This window comes from Miscanthus floridulus, chromosome 8 (assembly GCF_019320115.1).
Source record: "Miscanthus floridulus cultivar M001 chromosome 8, ASM1932011v1, whole genome shotgun sequence".
NCBI lineage: Eukaryota > Viridiplantae > Streptophyta > Magnoliopsida > Poales > Poaceae > Miscanthus > Miscanthus floridulus.
The window spans coordinates 16038124-16061118 of NC_089587.1; positions in this window are offsets into that span (position 1 = coordinate 16038124).

Below are 22995 nucleotides of genomic sequence, written 5' to 3' on the forward strand. Positions count from 1 at the left end.
GATTTTGAGGTTATTATCCATTCGCCACATGTTTTCTAATATCCTAAAGAAGAGAAGTTCGATGTCGAGTGGGAGTGCTTGTTCCAGCTATACCAGAAACGCTCTCTCGATGTTCAAATGTTGACGCTGTGGACTATGTAAGTATCCTACACGCACGATATTACAATTAACTACTCTCTCAAGACATAAATTGTTAACTTTTGAGCACTTCCTATGATTTTATGTAGGTGTATAGCAAAATTTTGCATTCTAAAAAACAAATGGGATTACATAGGCTTCTTGGACCCCATGCGAGTCAATGAGAGGACATGTCTAGGCCTCTATGGATGTGACATGGAAGACCTAAAACAGAGATTGATTGCTATTTTCGACGAATTCACGATGAAGAAGAAAACCCACATACTTCTAGCCTACTACTGCGAGTATGTGTTCTCGACTTTTAATTTTATGCTTCTTTTTTCGTTAAGATTATTCGATAATTAGGATTATGTGATTGCAGCAACCATTTCGTCTTCATTTATGTTAATCTTGTCAAAAATCTGCTCGAGGTGTGGGACTCGAAGAAAAAACCATTTCATCATCTGGATGCACTGGTGGCAGTACTGAATTAGTAAGCGATCCTAATAACTATTATTTTCTAATCACACATACCGCTTTCTAATATTTCTCCTTTTAATGTTGCTCAGTGTCCAAAGAAGACATATCGGTGGGACGTCGGTCCCATTCAAGGTTGTCAAAATGGAGGGAAAGTACCTATCACAGCCGGCGGAAAACAATGAATGCGGGTTTTATGTAATGTTGGCAATGCTTCGCTACATCGGCAAAAAAGAAGCCGATAAGTTGGTATGTATAATCTCCATTTCATTTATGTTTGTTAATAATTCAACAAAATGATTTACTGTTCCTCTTTGGATATCATCTTTTTTGAACGACAGCGCAAGAAATTTAAGCACGAAAGGCTGCTAGACATGGAGATCGTCGCACTACAATCGGAGCTGGCAAAATTTATCTTAGCCGAGGTATTGGAAAAATATGGAGTATTTTTCATTGCACAATCCGTGAAGTACAAGTACCAGGATGGGCCAGAGCGGCTCGCCAGATTATTGTAGGAAGTCCGAGAAGCATGTGTGAAGTCCAAGAATATTTCTTTTTTATTTTGAGGGATCGAGACGTGGATAAGAACATTTGAATTGTAATCGTAACATTTGTAATATTTAATATTGATGGACCTGTCGTCTACATAGCGTATATAAAATGAAACCTGATATCATGAAAAAATATAAATTAAAATAAATAATAAAATAATAAAATACGAGCGGGCCATCACCGCCGGTTAGCAACAAACCGGCTGTGTTGTCATAACCATCACTGCCGGTTAGAAACAAACCGACAGTGTTGTCTTGCTCAACACTACCGACTTGAACCATGAACCGACACTGATAGTTACAAGAACACTACCAGTTTGATCCATGAACCGACACTGATATTTACTACAACACTGCCGGTTTGATCCATGAATCGACAGTGTAGGCTTGCTCAACACTGCTAGCTTGAGCCAAGAACCGACACTCTTAAAGCAACCGTCACTGTCAGTTGGCACTACAAACCGGCAGTGTTGTTCAACTGGACACTGTCGGGCAGAGCCAGGGACCGACATTGTTTCCTGTAGATCAGTGTCGGTTTTTAAGGACCGGCAATGATGTCAACCCCCCATCATTACCGGTATGCCACTGTCGGTTCAGAATCCGGCAGTGAAGTGGATTTTTGAACCGGCAGTGATGTTTAGATCTGGGGTAGTGAGAGTCATTAGCCACTGTTGTATGTCTTTTTGTTCGTTCATAAGGCCTGGCTACTCCTCCCTCTGTCCTAGAAAGAGTAATGTTTTTTACTTTCAGATATTTTATTTGACCATCTGTCTTATTCAGATTTTTTGTATAAATATCATATATTTTGTTATGACTTATTTTATTATTAGAGATACTTTAATAATAATTAATTAATTAATTTATTTTATAATTTATACAAAATTTTTGAATAAGACAAATGGTCAAACACGATGTCTAAAAGTAAAAAAAAAATGTCACTCTTTTTGGGATGGGGGAGTACAATTTAGGGGCGGAGCCAGGAAGTTATTTTTTTGAATGTTAGGGGAGGCCAGCAGTGTTAAATTTTCAAAAATTATTTGAATTTCAAAAAATTTAGTGGAGATTTTACATTTATAGGGGGGCATGGGCCCCTCCTCGCCCCCTCCCTTGTCTCCGCCTCTTCTAGAGTTCAATCGTCTCCAACCTTTCGAGATAAACCGCGCTCTCTTATATGACACAGGCTAGCTCCAGTGTGCTGCATATTTTTTTTATTGTAGAAAAGTGTGCTGCCTATTAATGAGCAACGTTGAGGACACTTCAATTTACTGCTATCGCACGCTTGAAAAGAAGGAGCTGCCTCGTCTCACGCAGTTTTGAGGTGTTTACATGGTTCATAGATGTCACTTTAGACTTGTTTCGACGGGTACAAAATGGCCCTTGTGGCCTACCTCATGGGAAACAAGATGGAGCTTATTAGAGCAGCAACTCTATCAGATTGAGAAAATCCAATCCTCTATATCTATTTAAAAGGGATTGAGAAAACATAGTTTCAGACTATAGGATCGGAGAGAAATGCTCGAGCAAAATAAGAAAAACTTACTCCCTTTACTTTCACGGGACCCACGTGTCAATTGTAGAAAGTCTCCTCTCTTCTCTCTTTCATCTCCTTCGTCCTCTCTCGGTGCCGGCAATCTGAGCGGACCGCACGCCCAGCTGACTTGCACTACTACAAAAAAATGATTTCAGGAGACAACTCATTTTATTTTTAGAGGTGGACAAAAAAACACCTGAGTCTCCTAAAATACCTTACTATTTTTCAGAGACGGTTGGACTATTTACAGAGACACTCCCGCCTCCTAAAATCAATTAACAGAGGCGGGCCTCTTGATAAGAGGTTTGCCTATGAAAACGAGGGTCATTTCTAGAGGCAAAACTTAAGAGACCCATCTCTGTTTGATTTAGAGTTGCCGTCGATCATAGGAATGTGGAGGATGTGGTGAGAGAGGGTGGAAAAGTTCAGCATTTATATGCGGAGCCATAATTATACAAACACGAGTGTTCTAATTCGGAGTGATTTTAATTGTAATATATACATTATCAATCGATTACTCTCTATCACTACCCATTAATAAGGGGCTATACCTGGTAGTGATATCTTTCTGTCATTGCCGGGTCCGAAAGCAGCAATGGTAGGCCTCATCATTGTCGATTGCTCTCTATCAGACTCGATTCGAGCAGTTATGCCGCATTTAGACCGGACAATGATCAGCCTGTTTGCTTGGTCGTAAACAATCGTAAATTTTCAGCCAAAACAGTATTTTTCTCTCACACCAAACCAGCCAGCATTGTTTCAGCCCGAGCCTGGATATCCAATATCCATGGATGGCAGTATCATATCGGAACTTATATAACAAATAAATTAGGCACAGTTTCGGTGGACTTTTAACCTGTCTAGTGTGTACCTAGCCAATAATATTGGTGGTAAGGCCGGCCCCAATCATCGCCGTCGTCGTCGTCACAAACCCGTGCGTGCCACGACCGGAATCGCAGAAGCCCCTGAGCCCGCGCACTTGCATTGCCTGGGCCGGCTCTGAAGTGTCCTGACCGCTGCCAGTGTCGTTTGTGGTGTACCGGCCGGCAGATAGCTGGCTCCAAAAGCCTCATGGCTACAAGCTAGCTATGTCTTGCGCGAGCATCGCTAGCACGGCCGTCTGCACCGGTGAGCAACTAGTGCTGCAACGCAATTAGGTCTGGTTTAGATTGAGGTTAGGAATCAGTATTGGATACTGTAGCATTTTCGTTTGTATTTGATAATTATTGTCCAATCATGGCCTAACTAGGCTCAAAAGATTCGTCTCGTAATTTACAATCAAACTGTGTAATTAGTTATTTTTTTATCTATATTTAATACTCCATGCATATGTCTAAAGATTTGATGTAATGAAGAGAAAGTGAAAAAACTTATAAGCCTTTAGTACGCTTCATGTGTTCTAGCTAGGCCTGCAGGCTGCAGCTGAGCGAATGTCACATCGCTCTAGCTATATATCGCATGACGATGTGTACGTGCGCGCTGTCACCACCTCCGTCCTAAACCTAGCTAATCTCTCTAGGTTTTGCAAGATCTAAGTGTAAATCGTCTGGTACAAGTATAACCGGTTAATTAGCCGACTAGTTTTCACGTACATAAATCCAGTACAGATGATAGTAAATTGTACATGTCACATGGAGAGTACATATATATAGGTCAATACATACATATACGTCCGGCTGCATGCATGTACGTACGTTCATTCATGCATGCATGTCCCGGGTCCGATTCATGCATGGGCCGGGGGTAATTAATCCTGTATATCTGTATGTACATCGGTGATGCATGGTCCTCGATCCAAACCAGTTTTGTTTTGTTTTTTTTTTTGTTTTTTTTTTTTGAAGAAAGGGCAAGGAGCCCCTACTGGAAACTTAAATTAAACCAAGGAACCAAGTACAAAACAAAGGGGAAAAAACACAAAGGGAAGGAGCAGCCTCTATGAGGACTAAACTAGGGAACATCCAAACCAGTGTTTTACTATACGTACATCGGTACATGCATATACATACATGATCCAATGCAAAAAAACCTGGTACAGTGCATCTGCTACTACTCTGACAGGTGCATTGCAGTGCATGCATATGCATATCAGCATATGTATGTATCTTCTCTGCAATAAGACACTTGGAAGGTACATCTATACCTGTCAATCTATCTATCTATCTATCCTGCTGCATATTGATCGCAAACAGCTAGCCGTATATGCCAAAAGTTGATCGCTGAGTAACTGTGCTCATTGGCGATTGAGGAGCAGTGCTTGGGCATGTCGTTTTTCTACAATAATGGGACAAATAGATACACCATGCATACATTCATGCGTTGATCACTTGATTGGCTGCATGCTTCTCTTTTTCTTTACTTCTGACGACGCACGTCGTCTGACGAGATCGACCCAATGGACACATGCATAAATTCATCAGAAGCATCAGCCTTATTTTGCCCAGAGTAATTAATCGATGGATCTATCGATCGATACAGCGCATGCAGCCTGCAATGACCGAATGATGTGCTCGCGTGGCATGCACTTGCAGACATATAATGCGCGCAGAGATGCATGCATTGCAGTCATCACGCAGAACAGTGGATGCATGGCGGTCGACGATGAATAAAGCTGCAGCTTCAAACAAGCTGCTACTAGTCAAGATGCATGCGACACGATCGAAGAGAGTGCTGAGTGCTGAACTGCTGAACTGCTGATAAGATCAATCTTCAGCCTGTTCATTGGGCTGAAACGATGCTGGCTGGGTTGGTGTGAGAGAAAAATACTATAGGCTGGCGAAATCCGCTGCTGCTCAGCGCTTCAATGCTCGCTCGTTCCGCCTGATTACAAACAGCGCGTAGGAACGTCCGGCGGGCCTTGGCTCCTGTCCGGTCGAATCCATCGATCTGATATGTTGACGACTGACGAGCCAACAATGCTCAATTGCATAAAAAATATGCTATTTGTTATATAGAGTAAAACATTCTTGCGGGTTCAGTGGTGTCATCCACATCATAAATTTCCATTTTTTTATTTTTGGTCACTAAGCTTATCATTGGTCACTAAGTAGCTTTTCATAGCGCGTTCTCTCTCTCTCTCACGAAGCTGTTGGTGAAGTTGTTTTGTCAAATAGTATTTACAAAACAGCTCAGCTTCAGCTACAAAGCTGCCCATAAAGCTGTTTTCAAACAAATAGCTTCACTAGTGAAGCTGAGCTGTGCCAAACTGGGTTATTATTGTAAGAATAACTAACAGTCAAAATGGACGCTTGCAAAGACTTTCCGAAATGATTAGCAAAAAAAAGACTTTTCCAAATGCTTGTCTTTACTACTCCTAGTGGTAGCTACATGGTGATGATATGTAAATACTGGATAAGGTTTTAGGAGCTGGTGCAAATGAGGGTACTCTATAGTAAGGGTTGTAGCTAAATCCTTGTAGCACAATTAATCGATAACCTTTCAATTATCTTGTCAACGACTGAAACCTCCACAATGTCATGCTAGCGCGTGGCGAACCCTACTGAAAGCTTAAAAACGCACAATCTCATCAGCGCTTTAAGTTTCACCCAGGCTTCAATTGAGCGTGGGAGAACATATGCATATATTTGGTAGTGAAATATAAAGATGCCGAGCGTTTTTTTATTTGCCGAGTATAATTCATCGGACACTCGGCAAAGAACTAATTTGCCGAGTGTAGTGAAGAAGACACTCGGCATACATATTACACTCGGTAAAAAACACGATTTGCCGAGTGTAGAATAGAAGACACTCGGCAAAATATTATCACATGACCGGCAGGTGCGACAGCTGTCCGACAGCGTGCTCGTCGTTAGCAAAAGTGCAACTTTGCCGAGTGTTTTTCCCCAACACTCGGCAAAATGATAAGTTTGCCGAGTGTTTCTCTCTAGCACTCGGCAAAATTATAAGTTTGCCGAGTGTTTTTCCCCAGCACTCGGCAAAGCTAAAACTTTTTTTCCTCTCCTGCCCTCCAAACTTTTTCTACCATCCACATACAACATGTGTTACTACATGTTAAAATTTGGTATATTTCTGGATCTATTTGATATATTTAATTAATTTATTACGTTTAGAGGAATTTTTGGTATAAGTCAAATTTGAACTACAAGTGATTCAAATAATGGAATAAAATGAGTGGAAAAAATGATATTCATGTTGTTGAGTCCATTTTGAGGCCTTGCCCGGGAAATGAAAGGAAATTTTGAACATCTTGTTCATGAAACCCGACCACGAACGTGTGGTCGAATGGTTTTTAAATTCTAAAAAAAACAAACGAACTCTGAAAATCATGAGACTTGTCAAGATCTCGTGATATCATACGTGGAGGCTGTGGTACAAAATTGAGAAGGTTTCAGATAATCTATCACATACGATGTTTACAAATCGATGTATCTCAGAAGAAGAATCGTAGCGTTGAGAAGGATTTGGTAATATTTGGAGTCAAAGTGACGGTCGAATTGGGGTTTGACTTCACAACTTTTTGTATAGGCAATAGAGAACATAGATTGATTCATGTGTAATTTTGGTAATTTTTTGGATCCGTTCGATAATCTTAATTTGTTAAGTGCAATTATAGAATTTTAATTGATATACATTGAATTTGAGCGACAAACTGCATGAAATAATAACTTTTTTTCACTTCTGGCCTTGAAACTTTTTCTACACTCTACATACAACATGTGGTACTCCATGTTGAGATTTGGTATATTATAATTGAATAATATTGGTAGAAAAATCAATTGAAAAAATCAGATGAAAAAAGTGGGTTTGTCGAGTGCCCCTAATCTGGCACTCGACAAAGATGGGTTTGACGAGTGTCAAATCTAGGACACTTGGCAAACATCTTTAGGGGCCCACACATACACAGTTTAGGTATTGAAAATTAAAAAAACACAAAACGGGGGTTTGCCGAGTGCTAGATCGCGGGCACTCGATAAACCTCCCTCTAACCACAGTAAAAACTTAACACCCGTAACCGCACACACACCCAATCTCGCCCATGCCCGCCCACACCGCCGCCTGGCCCCGTCGTTGGTCCCGCGCCCGCCCACACTGCCGGCTGGCCCCGCCACTGGTCCCATGCCCGCCCACACTGCCGGCCAGCCCCGTGCGCCTGCCCACACCGCCTCCACACCGGCCTCCCGCACGCCACACACTGTTTCATCGAATCGGAGAGAAAAAAACGCGCCACCGTCGTTGGTCCCTACGAGTGAGCCACCCCCTGTGGACTGCCCGCCGCCCTCCGCCGGCCTCTGGTCGCCCTCGACGGTAGCCGCCTCCAGTCTCCCTCTGCGCTGGGCTGCTGCTGCTCTGCTCCCGCCGACCATGCCCCTCCGCACTAGGTTGCTGCTCTGCTCTCGACGACCGCTACCCTTCCCACTCCTCTCCTCATAGTGGAGGGTAAGCACATCGATCTGCCATCCCCTGCTCCTCTCTCCTCTGCTCACTACCTCCTCCCTCTCTAGATTGTTTATTAGAATGTTTGGTTGCTTTGTCTAAAACTTGGAGTGCTAGTGTTGACATGTTTAGCTGATTGCATCTATCTGTATTGCCTCAATGTTATTAGCTTATGACTGCATCTATCTGCATTAGCTGAACATGGGAGCCTATGACTGCATCTATCTGTAAATTTTAATGAGACTCGATTATGTGATAACTAACTGTAAATTTACCAGCATTATATATGTATGTTCGTTCAGTCATTCATTCAGTCATATACAAAAATAAAAGTAGCACTATAGTACCAGTCAGCTTAGTTCAGTGTAATTGATCAGTTCCGTCATGAAGATGCATTTTCTTGTCGCAAAGTCTTGAAGTTAAGAACAAGCTCCTATTGTGATCATCGTAGCATGTGTATGTGGTTGTCGTCCATCGTGCCATTGGTTTGATGTGTATGTGGTTGTCGTTCATCATGCCGTTGGTTTGTTGCAGGTTTTGGTTACCTCACCGTGCAAGGAAGGTGCTGTCAAAATTTACAATTGACACTATTATATTCATTTGTTGCAGGAGAGGCTATTGCTAGGATTATTCCCACCGTCCTCGACTCGTCACTTTGCAGGACAGCAAGGTGAGGCATCCTACAACCCTCTTTTCATATCATGTTTGTATATCACGTAACTTAGCTAGGCGTCTCCCGTTCGAAAGAGATACGTTTGGAAATATGTAGATCTTTGCATATCTATAACCGTATCTGTTTCGAATTGTCCACGTTTTTTGGACAGCTCGAGGATGTGTAGACGGAGTTAGTTTCCATACTCTACTTGGATCCGAGATAGAGTTTCAGCAGCATCTCCCTGTTGTTCTCCGGATACACAATCTCCCAGCCAGGACATGTATTTGGAGAACAGCGGGGAGGTGCTACCGAAATTCTATCTCGGATAGGAGTAGAGAATGGAAACTAACCCCATCTACACATCCTCGGGTGGGATTAGGACCTATCTTCACCTATTAGACAGTATAGGAACCTGTAGATGTAATTGATTTTTATATTACTTGGTGATATGTTAGAGGATGGATGACCATGAGTGGATATACACGGGCCGCTCTACTCAGGGTTCGATGACCGATGAATGGATTGCGAAGACCAATGCTTTCTTGGAACTAGCATTTGTAAGGGTTAAAGGAGCACGTGGCACTTGGTGTCCCTACAACATTTATGCAAACAAGCGTCGACAAACAAAGGTGGTCATGGGTAAACATCTTTGCAAGAATGGATTTACGACGGACTATACCCAGTGGATCTACCATGGCGAATCCGATCATGTGAGAGACGAGGTCATGAGACAATGCATCGAGGATTATGATGCTGATGCCAGGGTAGGAGACATGTTAAATGACTATCATGAAGCACACTTTGATGAAGGACATAGGGAGGAGGAGCTAGAGCCAACCACAAAGGTGTATTACGATATGTTGTCTGCGGCACAAAAACCCCTTTGCGGGCATGCCAAGGTTTCTCAACTAGATGCCATTGCACACCTAATGGTTGTAAAGTCCCAATTTAGCTTGAGTCGAGAAGCCTTCGATGTTATGTTGACAGTTGTTGGTAGTCTGCTCCCGGATGGTCACATCCTGCCAAAGAGCATGTATGAGGCACAGAAACTCCTTTGTGCACTTAAGATGCCATATGAGCAGATACATGCTTGTCCGAAGGGATGCATCTTATTTAGGAAAGAACATGCGGAAGCAGAGTACTATGTGGAGTGTAAATCGTCTAGGTTCCTGAAGGTAGACTCTGGTGATGGTCAGAAGAGGCAACTCGCCATCCCTGTGAAGATCCTACGGTACCTTCCATTCATACCGAGGATCCAACGACTTTATATGAATGAGGAATCTGCAAAACAGATGACAAGGCACAAATACAGACATCGATATAATCCTGAGAAGCTGGTGCATCCATCCGATGGTGAAGCATGGATAAGGTTTGATATGATTCATTGTGAGAAAGCTCTAGAGGCTCGTAATGTATGTGTTGTGCTGGCAATAGATGGGTTCAATCCTTATGGAATGGTGCCTGCCTCATACACTTGTTGGCCCATGTTTGTTATCCCTCTCAATCTCCCCCCTGGCGTCCTTTTTCAAGGATAGAACATATTCTTGTCGTTGATAATTCTTAAACACCTAGGGAATAATATGAGTGTGTACATGGAGCCTCTGATTGATTATTTGATACATGCTTGGGAGGAAGGGGTATGGACATATGACCGAGCTACAAAGATAAACTTCAAAATGTATGTTTGGTACCAGTACTCCCTGCATGACTATCTAGCATATGGGATATTCTATGGCTGGTGTGTTCATGGGAAGTTCCCATGCCTAGTATGCAAGGCGTCTCTAATGTTCATTTGGTTGATAAAGGGTGGCAAGTATTCTTTGTTCGACAAACATCGACAATTCCTCCCTCTTGACCATCCATTTAGACGAGACATCAAGAACTTTACGAAAGATGTAGTAGTTGAAGGTCCTGCACCCCAGATGATGATTGGTGCCATGGTTCATGCCCAGTTAGACGCTCTCGAGGTCAATGACCAAGGAGATCATTTTCTAGGATATGGCGAGGAACATGCATGGACTCACAAGTCGTGCTTGTGGAACCTCCCCTATTTTGATGACCTTCTACTTCCACATAACATTGATGTAATGCACACTAAAAAGAATATCACCGAGGCAATTTTTGGTACAATTATGGACATTCCTGATAAGACAAAGGATATTGTTAAGGCTAGAGTGGATCAGGCGAGGTTATGCAATAGAGCAACACTAGACATGGCGCCTCTCGGAGACGGGAAGTCATGGAGAAAGCCTAAGGCTGATTTTGTTCTGACGAGGGCCCAAAGGAGGGAAGTACTAGATTGGTTCCAAATGTTAATATTCCCTAATGGGTATGCAGCGAATCTGAAGAGGGGAGTGAACTTAGCTACTATGCGAATCAATGGGCTCAAGAGTTATGACTACCACATATGGCTTGAGTGGCTACTGTCGGTGATGGTTCGAGGCTATGTCCCTGAGCATGTCTCGATAGTGCTAGTGGAGTTGAGCAATTTCTTCTACCAGCTTTGTGCTAAGGAGTTATCTCATACCGTGGTTGCAGACATGAAAAAATGACGCATGTGTTGCTCTGTAAGTTGGAGAAGATCTTTCCACCTGGCTTCTTCAATCCGATGCAGCATTTGATTTTGCACCTCCTGTATGAGGCACGAATGGGGGGGCCTATGCAGGGCCGTTGGTGCTATTCAATTGAGAGATTTCAAAAGTTTCTTCGAACTAAACATAAAAATAAATGCAAAATTGAAGCATCCATAGCAAAGGCATACATTTTGGAGGAGGTGTCAAACTTCACAACAAAATACTAGGTTGACAATCTTCCTAGGGTGCATAATCCACTTCCTCGTTACAATGCTGACGAAGATGAATCGAACCTTAGCATTTTCTAAGGGCAACTAGGAAGTGCAAGTGGTGCGACTAACAAGAACTTGAAACATGAAGAGTGGCGCACTATTATGCTATATGTGTTGACCAACCTATCCGAAGTGGAGCCATACATGTTGTAAGTTCTTAACAAACTTTTTCTCAAGTAGTCACAATTTTGTGTCCAACTCCCTTGTTTCTCGTTGGTACAGGGAATTTTATGAACGATTCTGGCGAGAATCAAGGGGACCTACCCCGTAGGAAACTTTGACCCTTCTTAGAGAGGGTGCGGAAAATGGAATGCCCAATTTCAATTCTTGGTTCAAACAGAAGGTACTGTCCATTTTAGCTCGTACTTAGTTTGACATTACAAGTTACTCGTATGTGCGACTAATATAATGAACTACCCTGCTTGAACTTGTAGGGACAAACCGATGCGTCTATGAGTGCCGAGTTGAGACAGGTTGCCGATGGTTGTGCCTATAGGGTCAGGTCATTTACTGGTTATGCCGTGAATGGATATCGCTTTCACACAACAAGCCATGAGCAGAGTCGGCCCAATCGAAGAACCACAAATACCGGAGTTTTTATGCAAGGCTTAGATGGGGTTGAGTATTACGGAAGAATTGAAGAAATATATGAACTCATGTTTCATGGTTGCAAACCTCTTAATCCCGTTATATTCAAATGCCATTGGTTTGATCCTAAAGTAGTGAGGCGGACCCCTAATCTTGGGCTAGTCAAAATTCGACAATGATTCGTCTTACTAGGAGACAATGTCTATATTGTGGCTCAACAGGCAATACAAGTTTATTATCTCTCATACTCGTGCCAAACTATAGACCGTCTTAAGGGTTGGGATGTTGTGTACAAGGTATCGCCACACGGTAAACTACCTGTCCCAAACAATCAAGATTACAACATAGACCCCAACACATATGACGAAGAGTTCTTTCAAGAAGATGGGCTCGAAGGGAGTTTTGAGATAGACTTAACCAAAGCTCGGGGAATGGAAGTAGACAATGAAAGTGGTGCTGACGAGGACGCCAGTGATGAGGTTCAGAATGTGAAGGACTTAGAATTACTTCAACAATTACATCTAAGCAACGACGGTGATGACGACATTCCTCCTTCAGAGCACGGGGATGATTATATCGACATGCATGATAGTCATGATGAGATCTATGATCCAGCTAATCCCGATGATGATGATTATTTCTAATACATGTATGATCCGTGCTAATTGATTTATTATTTGTCATACCATGTTATTTTCTAAGTATGTTTTATTTATTTTGCATCTATTTTCATGTATTATCTGTGCTAATTGGTTTACTTTTTTTTAATTATAGCTGATTGAACAATGGTGGGCGGTATGAGGAGGATAACCTATGATCCACGTGGAATTTCTTAGAGAGAGGATCCCTAAAAGGATGGCAAGAACCATGAGCCTGACCTTGGAACAATACATGAAGGTAAATATAAAATATTAATACTTATTTTTTCTAAGATTAATTGTGCTTAATTTCATCTTCTTATATGTCATATACTTGATGACGTAGGTGCCTCCGCATTGGTGCGCCTATGATCTAAAGTGTTGGTCCCGAATGGTGGAAAGGTGGTGCGACCCCACGTGGCAGGAGAATCACAACGCTTGCCGAGAGCGGCGTTTGCTGATGCCAGGTCCAACACACCATCAAGGCAACCTCAACCTCTCAGAATACGCTGCTAGATGGGTACACGAATTTATTTCTTTATTCTAAGGCTCAACTGTGCATAATTTATAATCATGTTGCTTTTTTTTGCAGTCGGTGTCACATGGTGGCTAGTCCTGCACCCAGTTCATGGCATATGCTTTGGCCCACAAGGGGAAGGTGACGTCCGACGTCGCCTACAACCCGGAGGACCCACCCTCGGCGTATAACAACGAGTCCGTCCACAGCCATCTCGAAGGATACACAACGATGGCAAGGCAGGTCCATGGCCTAGAGTATGATCCGAGCGCCCATGACCTTGATGGAGAATTGGTCATGAGGGCGGGAGGAGGCAAGAAGCATGGCCGGTTCTGGATTGGTGATGGCACCATCGACACGGCTAGTACTCCCACTCTCTCCTAGATTCGAGCATGGAGCACGAGTTCTAGTCCGGCGATACGCCCACGGTCGGACTCTACACGGTTCCAGATGAACGCACTCCAAGTTATTTTTGTTTTATTCGTCGTTCATTGATTTTTACATACTTTTGTATTGCATTGTAACATTGGGATGAAATATTGTAGGCTCAGCTAGAACAAGAAATGAGGCGTCGAGAGGAGCTAGAGGTGAAGATGGAGGCAGAGATGGTGGCAGAGCGGTAGAGGATGGAGCTACAGATGTTTGAATATATGAGGGGTGTTTATGCTGCAATCGATCAACCTCCACCACCATTTCCAGCCCCTCCTCTTGCTCTAAATACTATTTCAGGCCATGTGAGTCGCTTTACAACCTTATAATTTAGTTTATGCAGAATTAATCTTACTTTGCATCCTTTGAAAGAGAGTAAAGTTATTCAAAATGTCATCTAGAGATTGTCAGTTATTTAAAGTTATTCAAAATGGCATCCTTTGATTAAGACTCTTGACCTTTTTGATTAAGACTCAATAGCTAGAAGTCAAAAATAAATTTATATTCTGTATCTGACCCTTGTCTTGAAGGCAAGGTGCTAGGTTACATGGTGTAACTTACACCTTAGTACTAGTCTAATAGATAACAAGTATGAAAAGCAACATCTAAATAGAATGGACAATTATTACCTTAGAAAACAGTTGGGGCTGAAAATGGTATGGTTCTTCACCACGGACTTCGATGGATACACTTAACTAAAATGAGAAACAAGATCAGTGAATACAGTAAAAAAGACAAGAGAACTATAATAATAATAATATGAGCAGAACACACCATCTTGAAAGGATCAAGATGCCCAAGAGGGAGAGTGAATTGGGCTAATTCTAAATTTCTTTATAATAATTAAACCCTATGGTTAGCCCAACTTAACCCCTTATGCCTAGAAAGTGTTTCTAATATTCTACCGCACAAAAAGTCTTGCAACCTGAGTTCCAATCCTACTCTAACATGGCAATTCTATGAATGTGAAGACAAGAATTGAATTGCTCAAAGTAAATGCTCAAAGTAGAGAGAGAAGGAGGAACGCGACGATGTTTTGCCAAGGTATCGGAGAGTCGCCACTCCCCACTAGTTCTCGTTGGAGCACCCGCGCAAGGATGTAGCTACCCCTTGATCCGTGCAAGGCTCGAGTGCTCTCTAAGGGTTGATTCTTTGACACTCCATCACGGTGAATCACCCACAACCGCTCGCAACTTGAGTTGGGTCATCCACAAGCTCCACCGGATGATCACTAAGCTCCCAATCACCACCAAGCCATCTAGGTGATGGCGATCACCAAGAGTAACAAGCACGAACTCTCACTTGACCACGACAAGCCTAATTAGAAGGGTGGATGCACACTTTGCTACTCTTGCTTTCACTAATGAGGGCTCTCTTTGGGATTCTCAAATCTCAATCACCTCACTAGGACCTTGCTCTTCTTAGCACTCTCAAGGGTGTTTCTCAGCTATTGGAATGAGCAAAAGTACCCCCTCACATGAATGGAGGAAGTATTTATACACCCATATTCAAAATGAACCGTTATGTGCCTCTATGGGGTGATCGGATGCTCTGGTCAGTTCTCCCCAAAACCTAGTGTTTAAGTTGTGACTAGACGCTGGACAGCGTCCTGTCAGCACTGACTGGACATGTCTGGTCACAATTTTCCCTCTCTGGAACCTTACTGGAGTCGACCAAACGCTGGCACCCAGCGTTCGGTCACTCACCTCTCAGTGTCCGGTCACACCAAATGATTTCACCTTGATCAAATAAACTGACCGTACTCTGCGCCAGCGTCTGGTCACACCGGAACCAGCGTCCGGTCAGCATTTGACCCTCCATTCACTTCCAACTCTCGATCATATGTGAATAAAGTTTGCTCCAATTGATCTAAGGGATGTTTTGGAGCTACCTAGTGCTAGATTTAGCAAGTGTGCACCACACCTAACCCACTAGACTCCCCTAGGTCAAGCTACCTGTCCATAACCCCCTTAATAGTACGGCTAAAGGAAAAACAAAGTTCTAAACTACTCTAAGTGTCTCTTCAACTCCAAACGACACTTAGAACTAGTCCATCCTTAACCTTGTTGTCCATCCTTTGAAAACTGAAATGATTTCCATCATAGGGGTATGACAACCATGATTGCCCAATCAATCTCCATTACCATGACCTAACTTAACTGCCTCTGCAAAACACACATTAGTCATAGTAATTACATATTGTCATTAATCACCAAAACCCAACTAGGGGCCTAGATGCTTTCAATCTCCCCATTTTTGGTGATTGATGATAATACAACCTCGAGTATGTGAAAGAGATGAGGTTTTTAAAATGCTTGGTTTATATATGCTTTTGTCAATAAGAACAAAAGAGTTAGGCAAGCTTATATGACCCAAGCCAACATGATGTACTCAAAAGATATGAAATAAGCATGAGTACAAGTAATAAAGCTCATTTGCATTGGAGTAAAACGCGGAAGCAAAGCAAATGACCATAACACAAGTGATTTGACACAAAAATAATTCAAAGTAGAGAGCACACATGTCACATATCACATAACTATCACAATCACGTAGATATCACTATCACATAAATATAGTTTGATGCATGAAAGTAAACACATGAATGCATAATAGTGTATCACACATAAAAACCAAATATAGTAGATAAGCTAAACTCCCCCTAGATAAGTTGCTCCCCCTAAGTCTAACATACTCGACCCCTCTCCCCCTTTGGCGTCAAACACCAAAACCTAAGAGTCGATCGGTGGGGCTGCAGCGGACGAGTCGGGCGCTGAGGTACGAGGAGCGAGCTAGAACTATGTGCAATCATCATCTGATCCTAAGATCTGAGCTGTCTAACTCTCTATAGCTGGAAGCAATGCTGAGGCAGTCTGGGTCAGATCAGGAACTAGTGCGGCATGAGACTCTGCAAGTATGACTATAACAGGCGGCTCTAATGATGCAACAGAAGAAGGGAGCGTCTCTATAGTCCCGGTAATAGGTGCAACTGTGGAAGGACCTGGGACATGTAGATATGGCGGAGTAGGCTGCCTTGTCAACTCACTGAATGTGACACCAAGGCTCCTAGAAACTATAGTATCTAGCACTAGTAGCGAGGAAGTCTGAGCTGGTGTGAAGCCCGTCTAAAGAGGTGTGAACTGCGGGGCTGGCACTGATGAGGCAAACCACTAGGACACCTACTCTGTAGGAGAAGGAAACTGTGCTGGTGGCTATCCCTGACTCTGAAGCTCACTGGGCTATACAACTAGAGTCATAGAAGTGGTGGCAGGCTGGCCGATCTAGGGTGAAGGCTATGGCGGTGGAGCCCCAATAGCTATCACAACATGTTGCATAAATCCAAGGAGCTACTACTGCATGAGGAGCTACTGCTGATGCATGGCCTGCTGCTACTGCTATATAGCCTGCTGCTATCGCTGGAACTCATCCTACCTAGTCTGGAACTGTGCAAATGTAGCAGCGGTCTCCTAGGCCTGGCAAGCCTAATCCTACCTCATCTGGTCAAGGATAGCAAATAGAGCGGGTTCTATCTATGGTGTAGGTGGAGCTGAGCTAGAGCTGTCGGCCTCATGATCATGTCGTCATGGAGGCATCTGAGGGATAGCCTGGTAGTCATCATCTGAGCTATCACTAGGGTTGCTCTCGACCATCCCCTCCTGCTAAGCATCAAGCTCCTCCTCCTCTATAGCTGCTATGCCCCTGATGGTCTCATCCTACTGGGCTGTAGTCTCTGGCACCTCTGGGCGATGGTGTGACTGGCTAGGTGTCCTCCCTGTACTATGGTGGAGCATCTAAGTCATGTTGTATGCAGGGAACTCTGTAGTAGCACCACTATACTCTACCAACATCTTAGGTGCCTCACAGTAACTATCTTGTGTATTAGAAAAGTAATCCAGTGGACATAGGGCAACTGTCGGTGACCTCTGAACCCCTCTACAATAGTATCCTCCATCTTTGATAGAAGGAGATCCTAAATGTCAAATACAGTCTACTGCATTAGAGAGTTCAAAAGCCACAGCTGAAAGCGAGTCAATCCCTCGTGACATCCCATCCTTGAAGTAGTGTCCCCCTTATGATAGCATTAAGCACTCTAGCTATAGGAGTGAGGTCTCTGGGTGTCCTGCTCGACCCCTCGCCGAAAGGCTCTGTGAAGCATTGGTGGACTAGATCTATAGCGGGTATAAGACCATCGTGAGGGCATCTGGGAGGCTCTGTCTAGCCATAGTACACCTCATGTAGCCAAATGGGCTGCTCCTAAAGCCTAAGTATCTCTCTGACCCTGAAGCAAGCTCATCAGCCTGTAATCTCTGCCTCTGAATGTGAAGTGTATAAATCTGTGCTGTGGGTCAATCCACAGTATAGCATAGAACTCATGAACCCAAGATGGAACATATAAGCCTATCCATTCGAGAAAGTCTGTCAGCCCTAGCAAATAAGATAGGTAAGGGCGAATATGCTCTCTAGTTGCTGCTACAATAGACTCGATGTTGCACACCCTCTGAGACCTAAATACTGCTCCACTATTAAGATATGGATTATAAAAATCTTTCTACAGTGGTGTGTAGAAGCCCTCTGATGCACGCTCATCCCTCCTAGATGGGAACCAGTTCTTAAATGAAACAAACCTGAGCTGCTACACCTGCTTGGCCATGGTGGCCCCCAAATCCAAGTGAGTCACTAGAGGCGGACCCTATGGTCTAGGTGGCGGATGAGAACCCCTCCGCTATGTCTCTGCCCTTGGTGTCACCAAGGTACGGGTATGACTAGAGCAGCATAACTGTGGCTGAGGTGCCTGCTTTGTCTCCTCTGTCTGCTCTCCCTCCTGAGCATGCTTTGCTGGCTGTGGATCCTGCTATGACTCCCCCTAAGGCTAACTCTCATCAATAGCGACACACCATCCTCCAACCATGGCTGTCCTAGCTAGACCACCATGACGATGCTCAATCTCCTAGATAGCGGCCCTCTGAGCTGGAGAAAGCTGCTCTACAATCACTACAACACTCCTAGCACCTCCTGCCTCTGCACGCTCTGCGGCGGCTACAACTGCGGCTGCTCTAGCTGTATCAGCATCTGGATACTTGCGCTTCTTCATTGCAAGCTTCTTCATTGCCATGCCTTTTGCATCAGTAGGCAAGCGAGGCAGACGCCTTAGATCCTCATCACCTGGACCACCACTGACATTCTTGACATAGGCCATCTAAAACAAAATACTGCCTTTGACAAAGATCAACTGCCAACTATCACTTTCGAGGCTTGGCCTCGATCCGTACTTGTGAGCTTGGTCCTGAGTTGCCTGACAACTTCCAAGATGACCTCTGAAACACCAACTCGCTACACGTTAGAATAGATCGGATATATGAATAATTACAATATATCTAGAGATACGAAACCCTAAGAAGCAAGCAATAGATACGAAATTAGAAATGAGGGCTTGCTACCTGATGAACCAATGAACCGAAGAATAAGGAACAAATCAGAGAACCACCAGATCAACACTTATGAAGTTAGGGTTAGGGTTCATTGGTCGGCGTGGATTGGCGGTAGGGAAGATGCAATGTAGGCACTGAAGGCGCTGGTGAGGGAAGTAGGGACTCTGGCAAGGATCAATCGGTAGCGCTAGGGCATGGGCTCACGGTGAATGCAGGCACGGTGGCACGGCGAGGTCAGCATAGCACGGTGGTGCTAGAGTGGGAGCAGTGCGAGCATGAGTGGAGCTAAGGCATGGGCGCGGGTGCAGATGGCATATCACGACAATGCGAGAGGCGGTGCTAGAGAAGATGGCATGGCGGCACAGCTAGGGCACAGGTGTGGTGCAGGCAGGAGCAGTGAAGTCAGCGCAGTGGATGTGGATAGGTCACGCGCAGTGGATTTGGTTATAAGGGGTTCCCCGATGAGACAGAAAAGGAAACAGAGAAAAAGTCCTGAACCCACATGATTTCTACTGACCGAACGCTCCGATGGCAACGACTGGATGCTGCCACCCAGAGTCTGGTCGATTCTAGAGAGATCCAAAACCCCTAGAATCATGATTGGATGCTTTTGATCACCACTGACCAGACGTAGCCAGAGTCCGGTCCACCTTGTCTCCTTTGTCTTCGCTCGACCGGACTCTAGAACGCCTTCTGATCAGATGCTGGACAGCAAAGTCTGGTCACTCCTTCGCAACAAGGTTCACCTCCTATGAACTGACCAGACGCTGAACTTCAGAGTCTGGTGCAGTGTCCAGTCACTCTTTTCTAGCAAATGTTTAAAGTTCCTTCATGCTGTCTGTTCCTAATCAAGTCCCAACTTTAATAAGACCCAAATAAACACCAATTGGGACTCATGTGAGTGACCTCTCTCAAACCCTCAAAATTTTCAAACTATTTTGCCTTAGGCTATGATTCTTTTTAAGAAAATAGACAATAAAAGGGTGGTTGAAGAGAAACGACAAAACAACATCCATGCATATGCAATGTAATACTTGAAAGTAAATATAGTTGCTTATCAAGTTTGATCCAAGGTTGAGCTTCTTCACTCGCTTTTCGGCGGTTATCTTAACCATGTTAGACAAGCCCTATGTGTATTACCAAAAATTAAACATGTTGTATATTACAATGCAATGCAAGGGACAACACAAGCTCATTTTCTAGTGAAGTTACTAAAATCAAGAACATTGAGCTCATTCTGCAATCGATAAAAATTCGCCTCATCTAGCGGTTTAGTGAAGATATCCACCAATTGATCCTCAGTCCTTACACCTTCTAATGAAATATCATTCTTTGCAACATGATCTCTAAGAAAGTGATGGTGGATATCTATGTGCTTGGTGCGAGAGTGTTGAACCGGATTATTTGTAAGTTTTACCATACTTTCATTATTGCACAAAAGAGATACCTTTTCTAGAACTACACCATAGTCTAGCAAAGTTTGTTTCATATAAAGTATTTGTGCACAACAAGCACCCGCGGCAATGTATTCCACTTCAGCGGTAGACAAAGCCACACTATTTTGTTTCTTGAAGGACCAAGACACAAGTGATCTACCAAGCAAATGACACCCTCTGGATGTGCTTTTTCTATCAACTTTGCAACCGGCATAATCCGAATTAGAATAGCCAACTAATTCAAATATAGCTCCTTTGGGATACCAAAGGCCAATGCTTGGTGTGTGCTTAAGATACCTAAGGATTCTTTTAACAGCAATCAAATGAGTTTCCTTAGGATTAACTTGAAATCTAGCACACATACGCACACTAAACATGATGTCGGGCCTAGATGCAGTTAAATATAACAAGCTACCAATCATAGAGCGGTAGAGAGTTTAATCAACCATGTTACCTTCCTCATCTAGGTTGAGTTGTCTATTAGTTGGCATTGATATCTTGATTGGCTTATATTCATCCATCTTGAATCTCTTGAGAAGATCATTTGTATATTTCTCTTGAGAGATGAAAATCCCTTCTCTCATTTGCTTGACTTGAAAACCAAGAAAGAATTTAAGCTCTCCAATCATTGACATCTCAAACTCCTTCGACATCAATTCACCAAACTCTTTGCAAGAATCTTTATTTGATGATCCAAAGATGATATCATCAACATACACTTGACAAATGAAGATATGTCCATCAAGCTTCTTGGTGAATAGTGTGGTGTTGACCTTCCCAATGGTGAAGCCCTTCTCAGTGAGGAAGTCCCAAAGGCGCTCATACCAAGCTCTTGGGGCTTGCTTAAGCCCATATAGCGCCTTAGACAACCTAGAAACATGATTAGGGTATCTAGGGTCTTCAAACCCAAGAGGTTGATCAACATAGACTAGTTCATTAATAAAGCCATTTAAAAATGCACTTTTCACATCTATTTGATATAGTTTCATTTCATGATGTGATGCATATGCGAGGAGGATACGAATGGCTTCTAGTCTTGCAACCGGTGCAAAGGTCTCTCCAAAATCCAAACCTTCAACTTGAGAGAACCCCTTTGCAACTAGTCTTGCCTTGTTCCTCACAACAATGCCTTAATCATCTTGCTTGTTGAGGAACACCCACTTGTTCCAATGACTCTTGCACCTTGTGGTCGCTCTTCAAGAGTCCAAACTTCATTGCGAGTGAAGTTGTTCAACTCTTCATGCATGGCATTTATCCAATCTGAATCTTGAAGAGCTTCTTCTACCTTAGTAGGCTCAAAACAAGAGACAAAGGAGTGATGTTCAATAAACGAAGCAAGCTTTTGAGACGGAGTCATTACTCCCTTTGATGGACTCCCTATGATGAGATCTTATGGATGAGCTTGTAGTAGAGGTGAATTTCTTTAATCAACCACTTGAGGGGGGGGGGTTGTGGAGCATCAACATCATGCGCTTGTGTCACCATTTAGTCATGGGAGACATGAGTGTCTTCATTTTCTACTCTCCCATCTTTTTTACCATCTTGTGGCACACTTGATGAAGGAGGATTGATCACTTGTACATCATCTTCATCATCATTAGGCTTGATGTCTCCAACCAGAATGTTCTTCATAGACTCCCTCAATGGTTCTTCACCTACATCATTAAGATTGTCATGTGCTCCTTAGGAGTCGTTAGATTCATCAAATTCCATATCATATATTTCTTCAACCAAGCCGGTGGCATGATTAAATACTCTATGTGCTTTGGACTTTGATGAGTAACCAACAAGAAAACAAATATCACAACGCCTTTAAAACTTCCCTAGGTGTTGTCGCTTCTTGTAGATGTAGCATTTGCAACTAAACACCCTAAAGAAGGAGACGTCTGGCTTCTTCCTATTGAGCAACTCATAAGGTGTCTTGCCAAGAAACTTTTGAAGGACTAGGTGGTTGGATACATAGCATGCGGTGTTGATAGCTTCTGCCCATAGAGCTTTGGGAGTGTTGTACTCATCAAGCATTGTTCTTGCTAGTGTGATCAATGTCTAGTTCTTTCTCTCAACTACACTATTTTGTTGAGGAGTATATGTTGTGCAGACCTCATGCTTGATCCAAACTTCATCATAATAGGCTTCTATGTTTGTGTTGTCAAATTCTTTGTCGTTGTCACTTCTAATCTTCTTGAGCTTCATTTCAAATTTATTTTGTGCTCTCTTGGTAAACTTCTTGAAGCATGATGCAACTTTAGATTTGTCATGAAGAAAGAACACCCATGTGTATCTTGAATAGTCATCAATAATCACAAGACAATAAAGATTTCCTCCCAAACTCTTGTATGTTGTAGGTCCAAATAAGTCTATGTGAAGGAGCTCTAGCACTCTTATGGTTGA